Source organism: Saccopteryx leptura, chromosome 1 (genome assembly GCF_036850995.1).
Source record: "Saccopteryx leptura isolate mSacLep1 chromosome 1, mSacLep1_pri_phased_curated, whole genome shotgun sequence".
NCBI lineage: Eukaryota > Metazoa > Chordata > Mammalia > Chiroptera > Emballonuridae > Saccopteryx > Saccopteryx leptura.
In genome coordinates, this window is record NC_089503.1 from 112,204,537 (window position 1) to 112,228,736 (window position 24,200).

A 24,200-nucleotide genomic window follows, 5' to 3' on the forward strand; every position below is an offset into this window, starting at 1 on the left:
AATCAGGAGTGACTGTGAAATTGTCTCACCTCTAAAACACACTGAGCCTGAAATATATTAGTTCAATGTCACTAAGTCTTTTCCTCTTGAAAAGGTGGAAAGATCGTAATAAAATAGCACTATATTTTTTTAGTCAATTAGAGCAAATAACCACAATTGAAATATCGGAAACTTTTGAGATTAGTTTACCAAGAAAAAAAAAAGATTAGCTTAAAATATTTTTAGTTAGATGGGTCTCAACCATTACTATGTTTCATCTTTCTCAGATTGTGCTGTGAGTAAATCATAGATATAAGTACATGTGATAATGTAAGGCTACACTAAAAAAAAAAATCTTCCATATATTCTAATTATTAATCCTATATTCTAAAGTAACAATCAAGTTTACCTTAATCAATTTACTGATATCATGTTAAGATATTTTCAGATTGTGCCAAAGGCTTATTTATTGTTTAAGCATTTTTATAAAGCAGTCATTATCTTGACTTTTTTAATAAGTCTGAAAAGTATCAATAATATTTGTTGCTCTTTCAGATTGTATCTGGACCCTAGAAATACAAATGTAAAAGTGATTTCCTTCCTCAGTAAAAATGGAAGTTATTTGGGAAGTTGTGGCTATTTCAATAAATTATTTCCATTGTGAAAGAAGATGCCTATATTTTCTACCTTTTGACACCTTGCTGAGATCTTTTACAGACATAATCTTCTCAGGAAACTAAAATAACTATAGTAGAGACTGAATGTTTATGACCTGCTCCCATTCATATGCTAAGTCCTAACACCCAATGTGATTGTATATAGAGCTGCCATTCTTGAAAAGTGATTAGGTCAGGCAGATGGAGGCCTCAGACCTCAGAGAGTTCCCTTGCTAGAAGATACAGTAAAAGGATGACTATCTATGAACTGGGAAGCAAGCCCTCACTAGATACCAAATCAACTTGTGTATTGACCTTGAACTTCCTAGGCTTCAGAACTGTGAGAAGTAAATTTCTGTTGTTTATAAACCACCTTAGAATATCAATCAATGGTATTCTGTTCAACAGCAAAAATGAATTAAGGCAAATAGTTTACAAATAGTTTCTCTCAATCTGGGGCTTGTTTTTTTATATTCTTATTCGTGTCTTTTGAAAGCCAAATTTTTAGGTTCAAGGACAATTTATTATTTTTTTCCATTATGAATCATGCTTTGGTGTTATATCTTAAAAGCCCTTTACTTAATTTAAAGTAAGAAATATCTGACTTAATTTTTCTCTGTAAGTTTTATGTTTTTATCTTTATGATTTATTTTTTGAGTTAATATTTGTTATGGTGTGAGCAATTGGTCTAAATTAATATTTTTGCACATGTATTCCTAAATGTCTCAGTTCCATTTGTTGAAAATGCTTCAGTTGAAATGCTTTGTTGAATTGCTTCAGTCAACTGGTCAAAGTGAATTTTTAATGAGGCCAAAGGTGCCCAATCTCATATATTCCATTTCCATCTGATGAAGGTATGCTGCAGAGGGTACCCAGATTTATGGTTTAGTGGGTCAAACAACAAACATTTTGTTAGGGAAGCTTCAGTCACATGATAACTTCCTGGCATACATTCAAGTATTCAGTCTACTACTGAAACATTGGTCTCAAAATTTAATTACTTTAAAATCCTGAACGTTTTACTGTGATTCTCCAATAGGAGGCTGCTAACATATCCATAAAACATTCCTATTTTTCACAGACACTTCAAGCACCAATCTGATCTGCTGGATCATACAGCCAAGTAGAACAGCAGCTGCTACAGAATCTGGACCTGTGGATACTTTCCCCTACAGTATATCAAGGAAATACTGACATTTTAACTTCATTTAATTTAAGTTACCTTTGGATCCAAGTTTCAATCAACAGATCAATAAAATTTTTAGAGCTACTCCAAGCCATTTAAGTTAATTCAATGAACTAGATTCTGATAAGTTCATCTATATCAATTAAGTCGGTCTGAAACAGTATCATATCCCTTCCATCATGATTCAACACCTTTAGACTCTATTTTACAATATGTTTTCCAGATTTTCATCAATATAAATTGACAAATCTTGCAATTTTTTTTTTCCTGTGTGTGTAGTAATTCTTTACTAGTTACACTTCATACTCTGCCTTATGGGCGCTACTGAGACTTGAATTTGATTATTGTACAGGTCTAGGAACAATGAGAGGTGGTAGAAATAAGAACTCAGAAGTATCAGCAGTTCTTTGCAAGTCAGCTCTTTGAGGGGGAGACTATAGAGATTCTCCAGGAAAGGTAAAATCAATGTCTTCAGATATGATGAGGGCTGCCCTATTGACAAAAAAGTCTGTGGGGGAACTTAGGGGTCCAAGGTTTAGGATTCATTAAAATCATACCATGTGTTTCCTCGCATATGTGTAGCAGAAGAGGAGGATATAAAGTGAAAGAGAAGAAATGTTCAAAAAGACACTGGCATAGCTAGGAGAGCATGATAAACCAGGACAATAAAAGGACTGAAGAAGGAGAGTGTTCGCCACAAAACTGCATGCTCCCTACCGTCAGGTAAGTCATGAACTCCCTGCCCAGGTTCCTCTGTTCTCCACTTTAAAGCTCACCTGTGCTCTCCTTTTCCTGATTGCTCTAGTCACTCTCCTCTGAATGCCTTCCAATTCTCTGTGACCTTCGTAAATCATGGCATACAGAATTTAATGCAACTTTATGTCATTGTATGTGATATAATTTGCACAGGGAGGATAAGATTATTAGCAGTGAGATCAAGAGCAAGACACATAAACTTACGGAGATGCAGTTCACTCATCTTTAAAAGGGTATTAATAATTTCTAACAATGTTTTAAAAATAGTCATTCAAAAATGTACATAAAATCCAGTCTTTTTAAAATATAAGCATTAAAATATGAATGATTGTATAAAGCCAGTAACCATGGCCACCATCACAGCTGCCTGACCCATGCAGGTTTGCATTTAATTCGGACAGAAGGTAATGAAACAACAGAGCCAAGAACTGGTGGGCCATTAGCTTTAATCCTAGGTTGCATCTGGCAGGCAAGAAATATACACAGTGGGAAAACACTTCCCTTTCCATTCAGGGCTCCCAAAGCCACTGACTTATCTGAGTTTTCCTAGGATCAAAGGTTTGTACCTCAGCAGCCTTATTCACCTCTGTTCCCCATTTCCTTCTCTCTGCACAAACTCTGCATAAACTGGCTTTTCCTTCAGCACCCCACCATCTTGGCTGCTTCTCCTCTCCTCCATGTGGCCTTTCTCTGCTCTCCTCCAGAATGAGCTCCTCTACCCCATTTTATAGTGTAGAAATCCAAATCTTTAATCCAATATACAAACAAGGAAGTCTCTGATACAAAGTCACTTAAAGTGGGAAAGGCTCAGTCTTAAAACTAAGCCTTAGGCTATAGCGACCCTGCCTGCTTACAGCCTGTCCTCCACACCCAATGCAAACTATAAACGAGCAAACATACATATCAAATTTACAAACTTATTTAACCAACAGATTGCCACTACTAAAATGCATTTTAATTAATACTAAAAAGAATAAAAAATATATTTGGGTAGCCACAGTACACTGATGACTCATATCTAGCATTGTGTTTACTAGAATCTCTGTCTTCCTTAGCCCATTGCTAAATCATAGCTTGTAGGTGGAGTGCAGAGCACATTCCTAGCAGGTGTGGCTGATGCAATGCTGTAAGAATACTCCAGCTCCCAGAAGCCTCCTGGGCATACCCAGGAAGGAAGCTCGCCCGCTATAAGGAAATGAATTAGTGCCAACCACGCAGCTCCCTGATCTTTTCAGCCATTGTCTGTGAAGGACATGCTGTAACACCCTATAGGCTGAACCTGTGTATATAAGCTAGTTTACTTCCTGAATAAAGTGGATCTGTGTCACTGAACCTGGTCCCCAGAGTCGGGTCTTTGCGTCTCTCGTCCTCACCCCCGGTGGGACTTGTCCACAATAACTAATCTCTACTGTATTTAAAAAATTGTTTTTAAAAAAACTTCTAACACTAAAATTTATTTAATATTATTGGTAATAAGATTTAGTACCATGTTATACAGATCACCTGTGTAAAGGTATCATTATGTTTTCAGTATCTACTCAGTACATTGTATGAATTCATAAAATGAGTGGACCACATTTAAGAAACAGGCCAATCACAAACTTTTAGAAACCACTTTCCTACATTAACATCAATGTTTGATAACTACTCATTTTCATGAAGTAATATCCATCAGTTATGATTATATATTAGACTTTTTTACCGTTCAACTGACTTTATCATTTGTCTGAGGAAGGAAAAAATCTGCAAAATGTATATAAGAAAACTGTATATATGCAACTGATTTTGACTCACTCAAACAGTATTTTTTTTTCTTATTTTGGAGAAAAATAAGATTATACTGTTTATTTGACTGTAAAATATATTTCTTGGCGGAATTAAGTACCCTTTGCAAAAAAGTGCAATATGTTTTGATAATGAATTTCTTGTTGAAAAGAAACTACAAGAATAAAACAAGAAATTAGTCTAAGTACTCAGTTTATTTTTAAATAATGTAACAAGATGAGAAAGATAGATGAAAGTAGTTGCAGTAAGTGAATATATTTTATAGAAAATTAAAGAAGCAAAGTATACAGTGTACACCCTATTTGTTATTAAGTTATACCAATGTAGCAAATTGAAAATATTTTGAAAAAATATAAACCTGTATGTAGTTGTTTGAGTATGTATATGTATATATGTATGTGTGTAGATTTGCTATAATTTTTTTATTATACAGGAGTTTTTCTAAGTAATAAAGGTTTTTATTTTTCTACTGCTTGTAACTAATTTCTCTCCATGTAAGTTTTCGTTTGTTTCAAATTTACCCATACATCAATCCTTGGTTTATTTTTTGTCAGTCTTAATTTATCATAATTGATTGATACTGACTACTTTAGGAGAAAATTATTTAACTGTGATTGAATGGGGACATTTAACTTTATTGAAAAGAAACAGCAGGGGGAAAATGAAGGAACAGTAAATGTGCTCATTTGGAAAAAAAAGACTTCAGACACAGTTTGGCTCCTTGTGCTGAATAAAGGCTTATTGAGATTAAGTTGCCATAATTAATTGAATAGAAATTTTACATCCTTTCTAGTGAAATGGGATTGAAAATAAAAATGTTCTTAGAAATTTAATAAGACATGAATATGTTCAGAGACTCCATTATGAAATACACACAAATGGAATAAAAATCGGCAAGATAATTATATTTTAAAGTTATTTTAGAAATATTTACTTCTGAGACATATTACCTTTGAAAGATTTAATCAATTAAGTAGACATTATATATTATATAGTTGATATATATGTAGAGTCAGAGAAGATCTTACATGACCATTTACATTTTATTGGTGTGAAACTTGAGGTTTAAAGAGACAAAACAACAGCATTAGCAAGTGGCTGGCCTGCCAGTCTATCTAAGTCTTCTCTATGTAAACCCTTTTAGTTCTTATTGTTGTTTTTCTTCAACAATTCTTTTTTATTGTACTTGTTGGGTGAGTTTGTAAAATTTGTGTTTTTCATTGTTAAAAATGACTTTGAGCAATGCCAGGTATGCAATCTGTAAAATTGTAAATTACCTTCCTGCTTGGAAAGGGCCACTGTCTTGCTAATAAGTGCTGAACAAGAAGCTTTGGGACTAGTGAGGCCTTTGATTCTAGGAGAAACTGGAGAAGATTCTCCAGGTTGTGGAACCTGATAATGTGTCAGTAGGTTTGTGTGCTCTGAATGAATGAAAGAAAATTGTTTTTCCCTCTGTGTGTTTGCTTGTTGGCCGGTACAAAACCTGAATAAAGAAGTAGCCCACCATTTGTTGGCTCCACTGTTTATTTTCCGTCTGCCTGAATCCAGTGAGAATGTGCATGGGCATGGCCACGATGGTGGTGACTACCAGCCATACAGTACTACTTTTGCTTTCTTTAAAATATAAGATGATATACAGATGCTTCTGATAACACCTAGTAAACTATTGAAAGTGTAGGAAAGGAAAAAACAAATTTTCCCTTACCTTTCTTAGTTCTTGGTTGAGACCACTCCTCCCCCATAATAAAAGACAAATTATCAGTAGAAAAATAAACAGAAGCTTGATTATATGTATACCATCTGTATACATGGGAATACCCAGAAAAACTAAGTAACTCCTAAAATGGCCCAAGCTACCACCTTATAAACCTCTATAGGTCTCAACTATCTTAGAAATTGGGGGTGGAAGGGAAGTCAGTTATGGGAGGTTACATCAAGATAAACACAGAAAACTAAGAAAATGTTGTTATGCAGTTTTAAGTCAATGCAATGTACACTGATGAGATTTTAGAGATTTGCCATCATCCTTTTCTTCTAGGTAAAAAAAAAAAATGAGTATTTTTTACAAATGAATATTTCTCTTATAAATGTAAATCTTTCTTACAAAAAGGAAACTTCTATTGGGTTTCCAGAGTTTCTCTTGTGTTTGCTGTTTTTTTAAAAAATACTGGCTCAAAATAATCTACGTTACACACATATTTTGAGGTGGCAGATTCTGCTCCTCTTCAAAACTCAGCCAACAGCTAATTACCTCCTGAAAAATATTTGTATAAAAATTAAAAAGAAACTGTCTTTTCACAATCTAGTTGGTAGATAAACAAAATAGAAAACATAACCAAGGAGGATTGAATGTATTTATATTTTTCTGTTTAACTTTTTATAGTAATTATTATCAAACTTTATTTAAAATATCAGATATTTAGGTAAAACTAATATTGTTTAAATTTGGTTGTAGAGGAGTTTACTAATTACAATACGTATGTGTTGAGCAAAGGAATTTGTAAAATTTGTATTTTTTGAGTTTGCTCACTTTTGCTGTTGGAAGATGATGCTGGGCAGCCAGGTGTGTGCTTGCCCTCAGAGCATGGCGGTTGATTGCAGATTATGGATTGCATTCCTGCTTGGCAAGGCCCATTGTTTTTGCTAATGTTTGCTAGAGGAGAAGTTTTCATGCCAGAAAGTTTTGAAAAGAAAGAGAAGGAGAAGAGGCAGAAAGAAGCCATGTTTGCAGATGACAGAAAGAGAGAATGCACGGTTGCTGAGGAAGAAGCCATGTTGGCAGAGAAGTGAGAAGGTGTGCAGATGGGGAACCAGAGCTGAGGGGCTTTGCAAACTCTGCTAAGACTGGTGGGGCCTTTGATTCTAGGAGAAAAAGGAGAAGATTCTCCTGGTTGTAGAACCAGAATGTGTCAGGGCTTTGGGAGCTCTACATGAGTGAAAGGGAAGTGTTTTCCCTGTGTGTTTGCACGTCAGCTAGTGCGAAACTTTACTAAACAAAATGGCCCACCATTTTTTGGCCCCACTGTTTCTTTATCATCTGTCTGAATTCATTGAGAACCTGCATGGCCACAATGGTGGTAGCCACTGGCCTTACAATGTGTAAGATTTTTAAAAATCATATAAGTTTACATTACTTACAATCCAAATCAAAAATTACTACCTCATGATTATAGTGAGAAGCTTAGTAGCCTGAGAAGGGAAACCTACTATTGGTAGAAGAGAAAGGTCCAAAATGAAAATGTAGTCACTTTCCTATCTTCATATACTAGATTTATACTGTCACCAAAAAATTTACTCTCATTGTTTTTCATATTTTAAAGTTCTAAATCTGTTCCTATAGTTTGAAGAACATGTCATCTTGTGAATGGAGATTGCCAAGGTGGAGTCATTTATGTCAAGGGAGCTAAAATGAAGACAGGAGATAATGAAGATATTAATCTTAACACACATTGCATCCAACACATTTGTCCATAATTTTTTGAATCTTTGAGCTATGTTTGAACTTTGTTTCTTTCTTACCATGACAACCAGATCAACTGCTTTTTTTACTTAGAAAGGATCCATCCCAGTTTGCCAACCAGCATCCTTCATTTGCATGTAATCAGCCTGACCAATATCTACTAATTTAGCCAGAACCTTTTCTTTACATAAAGGCAGCTGAATTAAGAACAACATAAGCAACCCCAGACTTTATATATCCTGCCTTTTTTGTTCCCTCTGGAGAACAATTAGGTTGCTACCTGATGATGTGCCCTGGGTTGTAACCATTTCCTTTGCTCACATAAATGCATTTTATTTTTTAATAGAGCCTAATTTTATTTTGGTTAACAAACCTTATATTTTTTCTTAATTACTGTTTTTTTTTCCAGGTTGTTCTTTATTCTGGGATTCTGTAAACAATGCCATGTTAACTTTCTCTAAGTAGGGATAAAACAACCATACTGGATGCTGCAGGAATACCAGTAGACCATTGAGTTATAATACAGTTAATATTGTTTCATAAAAGTTATGAATACAATTATGTATCAGCATGGACGGGTTATATATTGGTATAAATGATAAGAAGAATTACAAAAACACCAATGTTAACATTAAATAAAGAAATAAATTAAGAGTACAAGGTATTAGGACCGCAAATACTGACAGTTTTGCATTCATGAGCAATCTTAGTTTGCTTTTCCAGTATCATAACTCATCAGAATCTGTAAATGTGGCATTTTGATGAAGGTTGTCTTCACGTGATTGGTTGCATTCATTTTTTAGATGTTAGAAACAGTTCAAGAAACAAAATAATATATCAAACAGTCTAAGAGAAAATGAGTTCAGGAACTTTATGCATAGTATTATAAATGATGATGGAAAACTTACTAGAAAACAAAATTATGCAAGCTAATATATAGTTAGCTAATAAAAAAGAACTAATTTCTCAAATTGTAGTGATATTAGAAACAAAAAAGTAATATTAATATATGCATCCATGTTGTGAATAAACATTATATTTTTATCACCTTGTCTCTTAAAATAGAATCTGATACACAAAGGCACTTGTCTTTCTCTCCATGCTGTACACACTTAGTGAAATCTTTTGTAAAGAGAAAACAGTGTAAACTGTTATTGAATTTGGCATAATTATACATGGCCATTTGTTATCATTGTGAGCACATTGTTAGTAATGCTTGAGATTTGAACTGCATTACATATTCTTGTTTTAAATATTAATTAACACAATTTTTTAAAAATGTGTCTGTCTTGAAATAGCCTCCTAGAATTATCCTTTGAAATTAGTAATTTTAATGAGATTATAAATATTTCTGATTGTCAAATTCTTAGCATAATTTTTTTTTTTCATTTTTCTGAAGCTGGAAACGGGGAGGCAGTCAGACAGACTCCTGCATGCGCCCAACCGGGAACCACCCACCAGAGGGTGATGCTCTGCCCACCTGGGGCGTTGCTCTGTTGCATCCAGAGCCATCCTAGCACCTGAGGTAGAGGCCACAGAGCCATCCTCAATGCCCAGGCCATCTTTGCTCCAATGGAGCCTCGGTTGTGGAAGGGTAAGAGAGAGACAGAGAGGAAGGAGAGGGGAAGGGGTGGAGAAGCAGATAGATGCTTCTCCTGTGTGCCCTAGCCGGGAATTGAACCCAGGACTCCTGCATGCCAGGCTGATGCTTTACCACTAAGCCAACCAGCCAGGGCCTTCTTAGCATAATTTTAAGATCAGAAAGGATCATAGAGGTCACATTGTAGCACCACTTTTTTATTTTATTTTGTATTTGAATTTTATTGGGGTGACGATTAATATAAATACACCAGTTTCAGATACCCAATTATACAAAACATCTATCTACACTGTATTGTGTGTTCACCTCCACCAAGTCAAGTCTTTGTCCATCACCATTTATCCCTCCTATACCCTCCTTCACTCAATGTTTAAAATGATGAAATAAGTGGATACCAAAGAATTAGAGGACTCTCCTATTGCCACATTGTAGTATAAATATCTACTCAAAACAAAAAGGAAAAGGTATGTTTGGCAGCTATCAAAATAAAAATATAAAATGTTTATTTATTTTCTTCTATTGAAAGTACTATTCACATAAAAGAATCCTTATTATCCTTATAAGCCCAAGAATGTTGAAGTACTGGAAACTGAAAATTCACTGCCCTTGCATCATCCTCAGATAAAAAGTGATTTATATTATTTTCAAATTTATTGCCTAAAAGTTAATAAATTTTCCATAAAATGCATAAAATTATTATTTTAAAGAATCCGTAGTATGCTTTGAAATAATTCAGCTTTATTATTTATTTATTTATTTATTTATTTATTTATTTTTTCTGACGTTGGAAATGGGGAGGCAGTCAGACAGACTCCCACATGCTCCAGACCAGGATCCACCTGGCAAGCCCACCAGGGGGCGATGCTTTGCCCATCTGGGGCATTGCTCTGTTGCAACCAGAGCCATTCTAGCGCCTGAGGCAGAGGCCATAGAGCTATCCTCAGTGCCCGGGCCAATTTTGCTCCAATGAAGCCTTGGCAGCTTTATTTTTTATTAAGAGTATCAGCCTGACCTGTGGTGGTGCAGTGGATTAAGCATCAACCTGGAATGCTGATGTCACCGGTATGAAACTCTAGGCTTGCCTGGTCAAGGCACATATGGGATTTGATCCTTCCTGCTCTTCCCTCCTTCTCTTTCTTTCTCTGTGTCCTCTGTAAAATAGATACATAAAGCCTTTAAAAAAAAGAGTAGTGGTCAGGCCATATTAGGGCAACTTTATCTATGTAAATGAGTACATACGTACTTATACATAGATATTATATTAATTTCCTTTTACTTATTTCCTGGCATGATTTTCACTGAAGAATATTCATTATGTACTTGAATATATACATTATTAACATAATTGTGTATTTGCTAATTTTGAAAGCATACTCATAAAATATTTCAAAAAAACAAAATAAAATATTTTTAGTGTGCAAACAAAAATTAAACCTGTATCTTTTATGCTCAGATACATGTGCCAAAGAAACTATAGAAAATAGAACAGTAGTTACCAGGGGCTAAGGCAGTGGTTCTCAACCTGTGGGTCGCGACCCCGGCAGGGGTCGAACGACCAAAACACAGGGGTCGCCTAAAGCCATTGGAAAATACATATTTTATTTAAAAATGTATTGTATAATAAATATGTATTTTCTGATGGCTTTAGGCGACCCCTGTGTTTTGGTTGTTCGACCCCCAGGTTGAGAACCGCTGGGCTAAGGGGTGGGGGAAATGGAGAGATGTTGGACAAATGGTACAAACTTATAAATTAAGTAAGTTTTGGGGATCTAATATACAACGTGGTGATAATAGTTAACAATACTATATTGTTGGTGAGCAAAAATAATTTTATCTCTGTTGAGCAAATGAGTTTGTAAAATCTGTATTTTCTGAAGTTTGCTTACTTTTATTGTTAAAAATGGCTGCTGCCCATGGGAATGGTGCTGCCAGGTGAAGCTACTAATTACCTTCCTGCTTGGGAAGGACCATTGTTATGCTAATGTTTGCTGTATGAAGGGTTTTGCACCAAAAAGTTTTAAGAAGAAAGGAGAAGAAGAAGGCCATGTTTTTGCAGAGTTTGTGCAGAGAAGAGAAGGGAGAAGGTGTGCAGATGGGGAACCATAGGTGACTAAGGCTGGTAGGGGCCTTTGATTCTAAAAAAACCTGAAGAAGGCCCTGGCCGGTTTGCTCAGTGGTAGAGCGTCGGCCTGGCGTGCAGAAGTCGTGGGTTCAATTCCCGGCCAGGGCACACAGCAGAAGCGCCCATCTGCTTCTCCACCCCTCTCCCTCTCCTTCTTCTCTGTCTCTCTCTTCCCCTCCCGCAGCGAGGCTCCATTGGAGCAAAGATGGCCCGGGCGCTGGGGATGGCTCCTTGGCCTCTGCCCCAGGCGCTAGAGTGGCTCTGGTCGTGACAGAGCGACGCCACGGAGGGGCAGAGCATCGCCCCCTGGTGGGCAGAGCGTCGCCCCTGGTGGGCGTGCCAGGTGGATCCCGGTCGGGCGCATGCGGGAGTCTGTCTGACTGTCTCTCCCCGTTTCCAGCTTCAGAAAAATACAAAAAAAAAAAAAAAAAAAAAAAAAAAAAACCTGAAGAAGATTCTCCTGGTTGTGGAACTGAAGAATGTGTGAGTGGCTTGGGGAGCCCTAAGTGCAAGGGAAGTGTTTCCCTGTGTGTGGAGTGCAGAGCGCATTCCTAGCAGCTGTGGCTGATGCAATGCTGTGAGAATACTCCAGCTCCCAGAACCCTCCTGGGCACACCCAGGAAGGAAGCTTGCCCACTATAAGGAAGTGACTCAGTGCCAACCACGCAGCTCCTTGATCTTTTTAGCCATTGGCTGTGAAGGACACGTTGTAACATCTTATAGGCTGAACCTGTGTATATAAACTAGCTTACTTCATGAATAAGCAGAGCTGTGTCACTGAACCTGGTCCCCGGAGTTGGGTCTTTGCGTCTCCATCATCCACACTCCCGGCAGGACTTGTCCACAACTGGTGCCCAATGTGGGGCAGGGACCTAACCAGCATCCAAGGGACAGGTGAGTGACCCTCTGAAATGGGAAAACTTCTGCCCCACTCTCGAGCCCCGCAGGCTTGAGCCCTGCATGCCCTGTTGCAGAGTAGGCGAGTTGAAGTTTGTGAAAAGGATCTCTGTACTTACTGAGAGATTCTCTCTGGTCTTAATCCCTGGATTGAAGATGAACCCCTTTGGGACCCAGATACTTGGGCCTGAGCTCTTCGACATGTTCATTCGGCTGAGGTGCATGGGGGACAAACCTTTCCTCTCAGCCTCATTCCTGCCCTGCTAGCAATACATGCCTGCTTGACCGGTGCTCCTCCTGGGGACCCTCCACCAGTGCCAATAATATTGTAGGCTGCCTCTCTTTCTGAGAAGCCCCTGCCTCCCTATTCGCCCCCCCTCCACTGAGGAGGAAAGTAGTTTAGCCTCCGAGTTTGACAAAATCGTGGCTGAGCACGCAGAAACGAAACCAACCGAACTGCTAACTGTGCCATCAGCCCTGCCGCTGGAAAAAGTGGAAGTTGCTACTTCTGCATCCCCTGCTTGGGTTCAATGCCTCAACCCCAGCCTCTCAGATGCCATTTTCTCCAACATGTGTTCCTGCTGCAGACCCATGGGCCAGTCTATATGCCCCATTTGTCTTTTTTCTTTCTTTCTGTCTGTCTTGTCTATTTTTCTGTATCTCTCACTCTCTCTCTCCTCCGCCCCTCTCTCTGAAATTATGCTGGAAAGACCAGCCATGGCAGAGTGGCAGGAATTAAACCCTCTTCTAATGCAAGGGAGAGGTTATGCTTGTGTTTTTTAGCCAATTTGGATCCCAGGAACCCCCCAACCTGCTTGACAGGGTTTCTTGGGCACCCACTAAGTGGTTCAGTCTTCACCCATCCAAAGCCACAGCCCTGGCCTCCTCCACACTGACTACTCCTGAGGGGAGGAGGTCCTCAGCGCTCCAGAAGAAGACCTTGTGGCTGGTGTGCGTGCCCCATCACCTGGGGGGATGTGGATGCTTTGGTGGAGCAGGCCCAGAGAATTGCCCCTGACTGGCCCCGGCCCTGGTGCTCTGTTCTTGCTTATGTGTGCTATAGTAACCGCTGACTCCCAGACGCAGGCGGTGGCAGCAAAGGGCTCGAGCCCAGCAGCGCAAGCTGGTGTTTTCAGTTCATCTTTGGAGGATGAGAAGAATTTGGCCGGAGTTGCAATTTGCAGACTCCGGAAGGTAAACAGTGGCGATGCAGTGGGAGGATGAAGCCAGGCTCACATTGCCGAGTGGCCTCTGGAATGGCAGGGAGTGCCTGCTAAGCCGCTGGTGGGTTCGCTGATATTTTGGGACATGGGGTGGATGCCATCATACTCTCCAGAGCAGAGATAGAAATGCTGACTGCCATTGCCATGTGCTCCTGTTTGGGACAGTGTAAGACCTGCCAGGATGGCAGGGATGAGGGCGGTGGCTGAGGCCTAATGCAGGAACTGATTTCCTGGACTATGACCAGAGTGAGCGCTGGCTCCTTTGTTGGATGGACTTATGGATTTTGGACAATGTGAAATACCCTGATGGGGGTGGGGGTGGCTTTGCTGGAGGCCCTTCCCCTGTCCCGGGAAGCTTTTCCCATGGCTAGAAAGAAGGCCGAGGACATTTTGTGCTTTTGGCAAAGTGCTCAGAGACTGGTGAAATGTACCTTTGTAATTGTTGAAATTGTATGATTTGTCATGTTGTTGTAATTTGTCTACATTTCCCCTCTTTTTGTGTTTACTCGCTGGTCAGGCGACAGGCTAGAATAAAGGGATAACCCACCAGTTTTTGGATCCGCAGTTTCTTTACAGCATGTTGGAATCCAATGGGAACCTGCCCATGCCTGGCTGTGATGGCCGCACCTACTGGCCATACAACCTCTACCCTAAGTTCTTGGTTCAGACTCCCCTTTAATAAAACCCAGGGTAAGAGGAGAATAATAAACAGAGGTTTATATCTTGTATAACTTTTATATATATGGAAGATACCCAGAAAAATTAAGTAACTTTCTGAAATGGCCCAAGCCACTACCTTAAATATCATCTTCAACTAAAGATAAGGAAAGATATCAAGGTTTTAGAGCCAGTTATGGCAGGTTATCAGAAAAAGCACTGCTGTCAAAGTATAGGATTTTTATGCAGATTAAGTTGATGGCTTCATTGATGAAAGTTACTAGAGATTTATTCATCCTCCTCTTCCTGGCAGAAAGAGAGAGAGAGAGAGAGAGAGAGAGAGAGACCTTACAAGTAGAGATTTTCCTTACAAATATAAATGTATTTTTAAAAAGGATAACTTCTAATTGGTTTTCAGAGCTTTTTGATGTCTGTTTTTTTTTTTTAAATAATCAGTCTAAAATAATCCTGACATCAAAAAGACAGTTTTTTTGGGACAGGTTTTGCTCCCCTTTAATATTGTATACTTAAAACTTGCCAAGAGGGTAGATCTTACGTATACTCACTAAACACACAATGAGTAAGTATGTGACAAAATAAAGGTGTTTTTTATCTTATTTTTTAATTTTTTTAAAGATTTTTTTATTTAGTCATTTAGAAGAGAGGATGGGGAGGAGGGTGGAGCAGGAAGCATGAAATTTTATATGTGCCTTGACCAGTCAAGCCTAGGGTTTCCAACTGGAACCTCAGCATTCCAGGTCAACGCTTTATCCAAGGCACCACCACAGGTCAGGCGAAAGTGTTAATTAATTGACTGTAGTAATCATTTTATAAACATCTAAACATTAAATCATTACATTCTACCCTCCTATCCCCAAATCATGCCCTAAAACCTAAATATATATATTTTATTCTTCATATGGCAATCATACTTCAATAGAGCTGGAGTTGAAAAATAAAAAACAAACAAATTTGGTGCCTATGAAAGCTCACTCTGAAATATCCAACAATGGCAAACTGTTTATTTTGAATTAAAGTTATTTAAAAAAAACTGCCAGTGCAAGAAGAAATCTCTGACCTCTGTGTTCCTGTCCCCCAAAGCAGAAGATAAATGGGAAAGTGTCCTTCATTTACCTGGAAGCTAAGGAAGACATCCTTTTCACCAGAGTTAGGGAATTCAACAAACTCTCTTGTAATTGAAACTGAGGGTATTTACGACTTTGACTAATTTTAGCTTTGACTCCCCCAGCTCTGGAAATCATATCTTTCTCTCTACACCGCTCGTATAGTCTTAGCCTGAGCCCAGGATGATTAGCATCCTTCAAGGCAGCAGAAGACAGCCAGGGCCTGACTAATGGTCACATGGTCTGGACTTCTGAAAGGCTAAAGATAGTAGCATGACCTAAAGTATGTCTCAGCTCCTGAATTCTAAATTGGAACAACCATTTGGCTACTTTTCCATGGGACCAGACAGAGGAAGCTAAAGCAGACCCACAGAGCTGTTCTCAAGATCTGAAGAAATCCTTACATCACCTCTGACCAATCAGCTACCAGAATGACCTCAAATATCTAACTCAAGGTGTCTCATGATTTTGCCCTATATAATCTGTAACCTACATGCCACCAGGGATTCGAGTCTTTAGGACATTAGCTCCTACATCCCCCATTGGCCCATTTAATAGTAAACTATTTTTTCTTTTAAGCTGCAAACTCCTGCAAATGCATTTCTTCTGGCCAGTGTTCACAGACAGATGGACTCAAATCCTGAGGTGCTGGTATCGTGTCTTTTTACTAATTTAGAACTCAGTTTCAAATATTGTTTAACTTCTTCCCTAATAATCACCCAAGTCTGATTTTCTTTTTTCTGTCAGTTAATTATTTACAAATTTATCATTTCTTTGTCAAAAAAGTATCCATAGCTGCCTACTTGGATAATAATTTCTTGGAGCATCATAATGATCTCCCATGTGAACATATTAAATTAGTGTTTGTCCTGTCAAACTGGTCTGGTGTCAATTTCATTATGGATCTAGTCATAAGAATTTAAGAAGGGTATGGAGGGAAATTTCACCTCCCACAAATAAAATATGTGAAGAGTTGTTGTAGCAGGCAAACATCTGCTATATTAGCTAAGGCAATCAGCATAATTTAGCTGTGTAATTACCAAACCCCACATATGGTCTTATTTTACTGAATTCTCTTTAATATGAAATATAGATATTGTGTATAAGAATCAAGAAGGTAAAGATGACAGCAGCATCAACCCCACTTTGATACCTTAGGATCAGGGCAGAACATGTTAAAGGTGGATTAGTTTTCCCTTGGGAAGTGCCTGGCCTACTAAAAAGAAATGGTTGTCACAATGTGCACCAGAGTCATATATAACCTCCCAAGAAATGGTTGTCACAATGTGCACCAGAGTCATATAACCTCCCAAGTTGAGTGTTATGTTTTTTTAATGCCTTAAATCATTTGAACTTCTCACTAGTTGACACTTTAAAAAGGAATTACTGCACTTTTATAAGACTTTCCTTAAAAACTTTTGAAGTTGGTTATTAGTGGCACAACAACCTTACTCATTAAAAAAACAGCTAGCAAAGCTATATACATCATATCATTCTTTTTTAGACATATGTTGATATCTGGGAAAACAAAACCAAACATAGAAGAGATATAAAACCTCTGATTTGTTCTTTTTCTGCCATTTAGTTGAAACAAAATCAATGTGAAGTTAACTTTTTCTTTTGCAAAAAAAATATAACTAAAAATATACTCCATAAAATTTATAAAATTTTTATATATATATATACTTATTTAAAATATCTGTATTTTTTTGCCTTGGCCAGGTAGCTCAGTTTATTAGAGCATTGTCCTAACATGCCCAAGTTATGTGTTTGATCCCCGGTCAGAGTACGTACAAGAATCAAACAATGACATCATGAATAAGTGGAATAACAAATAGCAATAGCTGTTTCTTCCTCTCTTTCTCTGTCTCCCTTCCTTTCTCTATTAAAAAAATAAAAAATAATAAAAATAAGTAAATAAAATATATGTATATTTTTAAATAATTCCACATATATAAACACAAACACATACCTGTGTTTATAATTTACATTTTCTCAATATTCAACAGATTATTTTTTTCCAAAGGATTTTCCTAGTTCAACTGAGCATGGTTTGTAAATAATCTTTCTGGCCAATACATTTACTACCATCCATCCTTATTGGAAAAAAATTATACCAAGTAAAGTCTAAATAAACTAAACTAAGCATCAGATAAAAAAAAGCTACACATATTCATACATATAGAAGTATATTAGTGAATAATTTACACAACAAAAGCTGTGGCAAAATTTAGAGCTCTAAATTTAGTGGCTGAAAGCCAGTAGAATGTTATCAATCACTCTATGGTCCACAGATTGGCTTGAAATGAACTGTGTTAGGGTAATATCCAGCCTCTAATCTCAGACTCTAGGTTCCGGGATGCAGATTCAGTTCCAGTCTACTTCTAAGACCAGTAGAGGTAGCAGGTAGTTGCATCTACAACTCCACATGCCTTATTCTGTAGCCCAGGCTGAGATGTGTCCTCACGACAAGCCATTGGAACATAATACAAGTGGCACACTGCAAACATATTTTATATTTCTCTTATTATTTACTGTAATTGTGAAGATATGTATGCCAGTAAACTTTCCTGAATAACAAATTTGGATCCTTAGACACTTCTTAGAAATTAATATCATTTTTTACACATTTCTAACATTAATGAGAGTAACATGTCAAGACAATATGAGAAGGCAAGTGCTAACCATTTTTTTCCCACTGTGAAATGAGGATAATGTATAGGAGAAAAACCTTGTCTATACTATGCTCTTTTCATTGACTTAAACATTTTCATCATTGATTTGAGAGATAGAGAGGAAGGGAGAGAGAGAGAGGAAGAGAGAGAGAAAAGCAGCAACTCGTTTCACTTAGTTGTTGTTCCATTTAGTTGCTTCTTGTATGTGCCCTGACCAGAGATAGAACTCACAACCTAATGAGCTGGAATAATGCTATGTCCATTGAGCCACCTGGCCAAGGCTTTCATTGAATTTTTTAAAGTTAAGCTAAATTTACAAACACTCTCTTAAATGACAATTTACTTTTTACCAATAAATTTAAAACAAGCTTTACAAAATAGTAACTGTGGAAGAAGTCTACGTAGAATGTAACCAGTTTTACTTTCTAGAATGAGAGAACCATCTCAGTTCCAAGTTTCTATGAGGGGCATGCATGTGCATGCCCACACACACAGACACAGACAGACACTCAGATTTCTTTTGGCCATATTTCCATTTCAAATGGAGAAAGCATTACTTGCATTTCACAGTCTGATACATTCAAATCCTTGAGAAACTCTGCTATTGTAATAGATTCTTCCCAGGAATACCCCGTTCTCTTTTCTTACCTCTATATAGTGTTCTTGCTAACTGATTTTTACTGACCATGTCCCTTCAAATCAAATTATAAGAGAATACTTACATATCAACTATAATGTTTAGCAATTTTAATGCTGTTTTGCTTCTGCCATGATATGCATGTTTGTGTAATATCTAAGTAATTGTACTAAGCTCTCTTTGGTTTGAAATAAGAAAACATGTACTCCTTAACAAGGACTAATTAAATATTAAAAAAATGTAAAGTAACATAAGTCTCAGTGAAGTACATGTCTTGGGAAAGGTCTATAAGAATATATTACTTGATTGCTTATCAACTTGGTTGCAAATGAGAATCACCAGGGAGATTTGTTAATAATACAGATTCCCAAGACACAATCCAAAGTTAATGAACCAGAATCTCCAGAGAAGGGGTATGGGAATTCTGTTTTTAATAAATGTCTCAAATGATTTGTATAATCTGATTATACTGAAACTTAAGTTCAAGGCTAGATGTTCCACATGACTGACAATAAGTGGGAGGAGTCCTATCGTGCTAAGACATTTAGTTTTAATAGATGAGGAGCCGCTGAAATATTTAAATTATGAATGAATGAGGGAACACATACCATAGATAAATAACTCATAGTAATGTCATAAATTGTGGTTGAGAGTAGAGGCATGAAAGCCAGTAAATTATATTTGTAACCCAGATGTCCAGTGAGATGAAGATGTAATGAGATAGTGACTGTGGCACTTATAAAAAGGTAGTTGTTTTAACCTGACTTGCTGTCAAACTCAAGAGTAACTTATTGTATTAGCTTGCTCAGGCTGCAATAACAAATATGCTCCAGACTGGGTGAACTAAAAAAACAGAAATTTGCTTTCGCATAGTCTTGGAGGCTAGAAGCCTAAAGCCAAGGTAGTGGCAGATTTGGTTTCTCTTGAGGCCTCTCTCCTTGGCTTGCAGATGCCTGTCTTTTTGTAATGTCCTCCCTTCCTCTGTGTGCACACAACCCTGGTATCTCTCTGTGTATCCAAATTTCCTCATTTTATAAAGAAAAAATTTAGATTGGATTTGGGCCCACCTAAAGGGTATCATTTTTACACAATCACTTTTTTAAAGAAAGGACTTATCTGCAAATAAATTCACACTCTTGGAAACTGGGGGAAAGTGCTTCAACATAAAAAATTTTTGAGGGGTCATAAGTTAGCTCATAACATCTAAGAAAGTCAGGCAACTATAAGTACGATGATTCTTACAACTGAGTAGGTGTTTATGCCTTTCTTCAAGATAAGGGATAGATAAAAAGACAAGCAATACAGAAAATAAGGTTCTTTGGAACATGACATGTTTGAATTGCTTATAGGAAATTAAAAAGCAGAAATGTAGGTAGACAACAGATGTCTACATTGTGTAGGAATGCATGTGCATGTGTGTTTTGTGTAGGCATATATCTTGGCTATACATAAGATCATTACTTAATTAAAAATATATTATAAATTGAAGGAAATATAGAATAATGCATATTTATTTTTCCCATAACCACACTTTAGAATATCCAAAAGTGTTATCATTGATTATCTTAAAACTAATTTCTTTTCTCCTTAATGCATTCACATTAGTTGTGCAACCAACAACTTTATCCAACCCTAGTGAGAAAGGTTTAAGTTTAGATATTACTTAGTCTTTCTGGTTCCCTGCTTTGATCTGTCCCTTATGTGTAGCTGGATAAAAAATGGAATGATTAGTTAAGTATTTCTGAACCAACACAGTCTCTATTACTTTGATTGTCTTTCTGGAGAGAAACTGGTGTTTCAGCTGTTTCACATACTTTAAAGTTTCTACTTTTTTTTGTAATTAATCCTTCTTTAAAAGTTTTAGTAAGAATTAGTTATTTCATTCAATGAGAGCATGTAAGACCATGTGTTGCAAAGAGTTCTTCAATATGATTCAGTGTTACAAATGTGTGCTTATATGAGATAAGGTTTCAGTCAACATTAATGAACATTAAATAACACAAAAAAGTTTTAGAATTCAATCTATCACAGAAAGCAATATTAAATAGAAAACATTCAGGAAAATCTCTTAAGCTAAATCAGGTGCAGTTATTATTATTATTATTGTTTTTTGTAGAAGTATGAGAAAGACACCAGAATTTTGTTGAGTCATCAATTTGCAAGGAAAACCTAATATTGCAAATCTATGTACTCATTAGTCAACAGAGCCAAATATCAATAGTACAACGATTGAAATTTCTTTTGAGAGCCAAATTTTTTAAACTTAAACTATATAGGTAGGTACATTCCTTTTTGAGGTCGCTCAAGCACGTGGTATTTTGTGGAAGAGCCGCACTCAAGGGGCCAAAGAGCCACATGTGGCTTGCAAGCCCCTATTTGCTGACCAGGGCACTAATGCAATACTATTTCAAGAGGTAGCTCTTTATACATTAATAATAATTTATTAGTATAAGCAGTCTGTCACCTTTAACTTAACATATTATATATTTTTGGTGAAAACCAATACAATAACATTTTCATTAAGTAATTTTAGAAGAAAACTTTTAGTGAAAGTTAGACAATGGAACATTTTACTTGTCTTGAGATTTTTACATTATTTCAATTTTTTTCTTTTCAGAATATACAAATAATATTATCCACATCATTAATGCCACCTCCAAATTTCTTGATACATTCCTCTCAGTTTATGTAAAGATAGATGAAAAATTTTATATAACATACATATATATAATATATACAGTGTGTCCGTAAAGTCATGGTGCACTTTTGACCAGTCACAGGAAAGCAACAAAAGATGATAGAAATGTGCAATCTGCACCAAATAAAAGAAAAACTCAACTCTCCCAGTTTCAACCTATTCAGTGCAGTTTGATGTGGGCTTATGCACAGATTTTTTTCTACAGACTTGTCACTGACTGATGGCCTACCAGAACGGGGTTTCTCCACCAAACTGCCGGTTTCCTTCAACTGCTTATCTCACCAAGTAATGTTATTCCTATGTGGTGGCGCTTCATTATAAACGCGCCGATATTCACGTTGCACTTTGGTCACGAATTCGAATTTAGCAAGCCACAGAACACACTGAACTTTCCTCTGTATGGTCCACATCTCAACTGGCATGGCCATGAGCTGCTCTGCTGTATACACGGTGTTACGTCATCATCTGTGCATGCGCACATGTTGCCACATCATCCTACAAAAACTGGGAGGGTTTTTTTTTTATTTGGTGCAGATTTCACATTTCTATCATCTTTTGTTGCTTTCTTGTGACCAGTCAAAAGTTCACCATGATTTTATGATCACACTGTATATTTACCATCATTTGTGGGTTTTGTTTTGTTTTTTAAGAAAGAAGAGATACAGAGAAAATAGGTGCAGCAGGAGGCATCAACTCATAGTAGTAGTTGCTTCTCCTATGTGTCTTGACCAGGCAAGCCCAGGGTATAGAACCAGCGACCTCTGCATTCCAGGTTGATGCTTATACACTGTGCCACCACAGGTCAGGCTTACTATCATTTATGTTTAATATTGGGTGTTTGCTTATTATCATATCCTTTGAAAATACTTTCGACAATAAAAATTTAATTTCATTTATTTTTATTTATATTTTCTTCTTTTTTCAAGTGAGAGTAGGAAAGCTACAGAGGCAGTCTCCCACATATGTCCCGACTGAGATCCACCTGGCAACCCTGCCTATGGTGGATGTTCGGTCCATCTGGAGTTATGCTCGCAACTGAGCTCTTTTTAGCACCTGAGCAGGAGGTTTCATGGAGCCATTCTCAGCGCCCGGGGCCTGATGCGCTTGAACAAATTGAGCAAGGGCTGCAAAAGAGAAAGAGAGATAGTAAGAGAGAGAGAGAGAAGAAAAAGAGAGAGGGGCGGAGAAGCAGATAGGCACTTCTCCTGTGTGTCCTGACCAGAAATTGAACCCAGGACATCCACACACAGGCCAATGTCCTACCACTGAACATACTAGCTAGGGCTAATTTTATTTATTAAGAATACCTTATTTTGTTGACATCAACTCTGAGACAATACCAATTCTAATAAATATAACAGTATTATAAGGATTTATAATACTTTCATGAAAATATTATATGAATATATGTATTTATTTCTTTTCCATGAAGGAGATGAACAATAATAAAAATGATAAAAAAAAATTCTGAGACTTCAAGGGTACCTGATCAAATTTTGTCATGCTTCATCCTAGACTATCTATATGATGGCAATAAATCAGTACAAATTATGACCATCTGTTTTTTTATATTCAGTTCGCCTCCTCCTGCAAAATGTTTTTCACTTCCCACTGATGGTGATTATATTTACTTACAAAAATATGATGGAAAAGATAATTGTGTCTTTGCAGCTGCAGTTACCTAGAAATGGTTCCTTGATTATATCTTTCACTGGTTTAGAGTTACCTTCACACATCTAGTGAGTCAGGTCTCTCTATATCATTTTGGATACTTCTTTTACTCTTTACTGTAGTTAGTATTTTCCCTCATTTTTACAAAACAGAAGAAACGTGCCATACAGTCTAATTTCAAAAGCAGTCTGAATCAACCGGTGAGTTGGCCCAACACCTGTGTTGATTATTGTCAACCTGGTTGTCTCCAAGACATTGCTGCAGTCTCATTCTAACTTGACAGAAACTCATGTTTTTTTCATATGCATTTTCTCTTCTGAGTGTTTTTGTGATAATATTTATAGGAATAAAATATATAAGTTACTTACACTTAAAAAAATCTAGCAGGTTTAACAGTATTGTTCTGTCCAATGTTATAAGATGTGCATACATAAATTGATATTCAGAAAGTTTCAGTTAACATGCTCTAAGTTGTTTTATTAGAGTTAGAAAATATGTTCAACTGAATCTATTCCATAATTCTTTCTCACACTGCCTATGAGAAAGGCAAAGTTTCTTTGCTGATGGAGGTCAGTATGACCCAAAGTCTTATTTTTAGTAGCCACAGGAGAATGTTTAATGTTATTTATGTATGATCATTTTAAATATTATGTTATTTGTGATGACTCTATTAGTTCTAGAATAGTGGTACAGTTAGTCTGACATTAACTCCAATCTCTGCTTTTTGTGAAGATTCTATATATATTTCAAAGATTCAATCAGTATACATTCTGTATAATACATTTACATAGATCCATTCCAATTTAATTCAATCATAAAAATAATTTTTGTGTTAATTTAACATAGAGCCACATAGATATTTGCTATCCATCTTCTAATTTGTAGCATATAGTACTTTTGTTATCTAAAAATCTGATGATAATAATCTATAGTGACACCTTTTTTATGTATGAGTTTTCATAAATTTCTGATTTTATAAATCTAAATCATTTGAACCAAAATACTGAAATTGTTAAACTTTTAGTTTCTATTTAATATGCATATCCACTAAAAATTTCCATATAAATTTCTCCA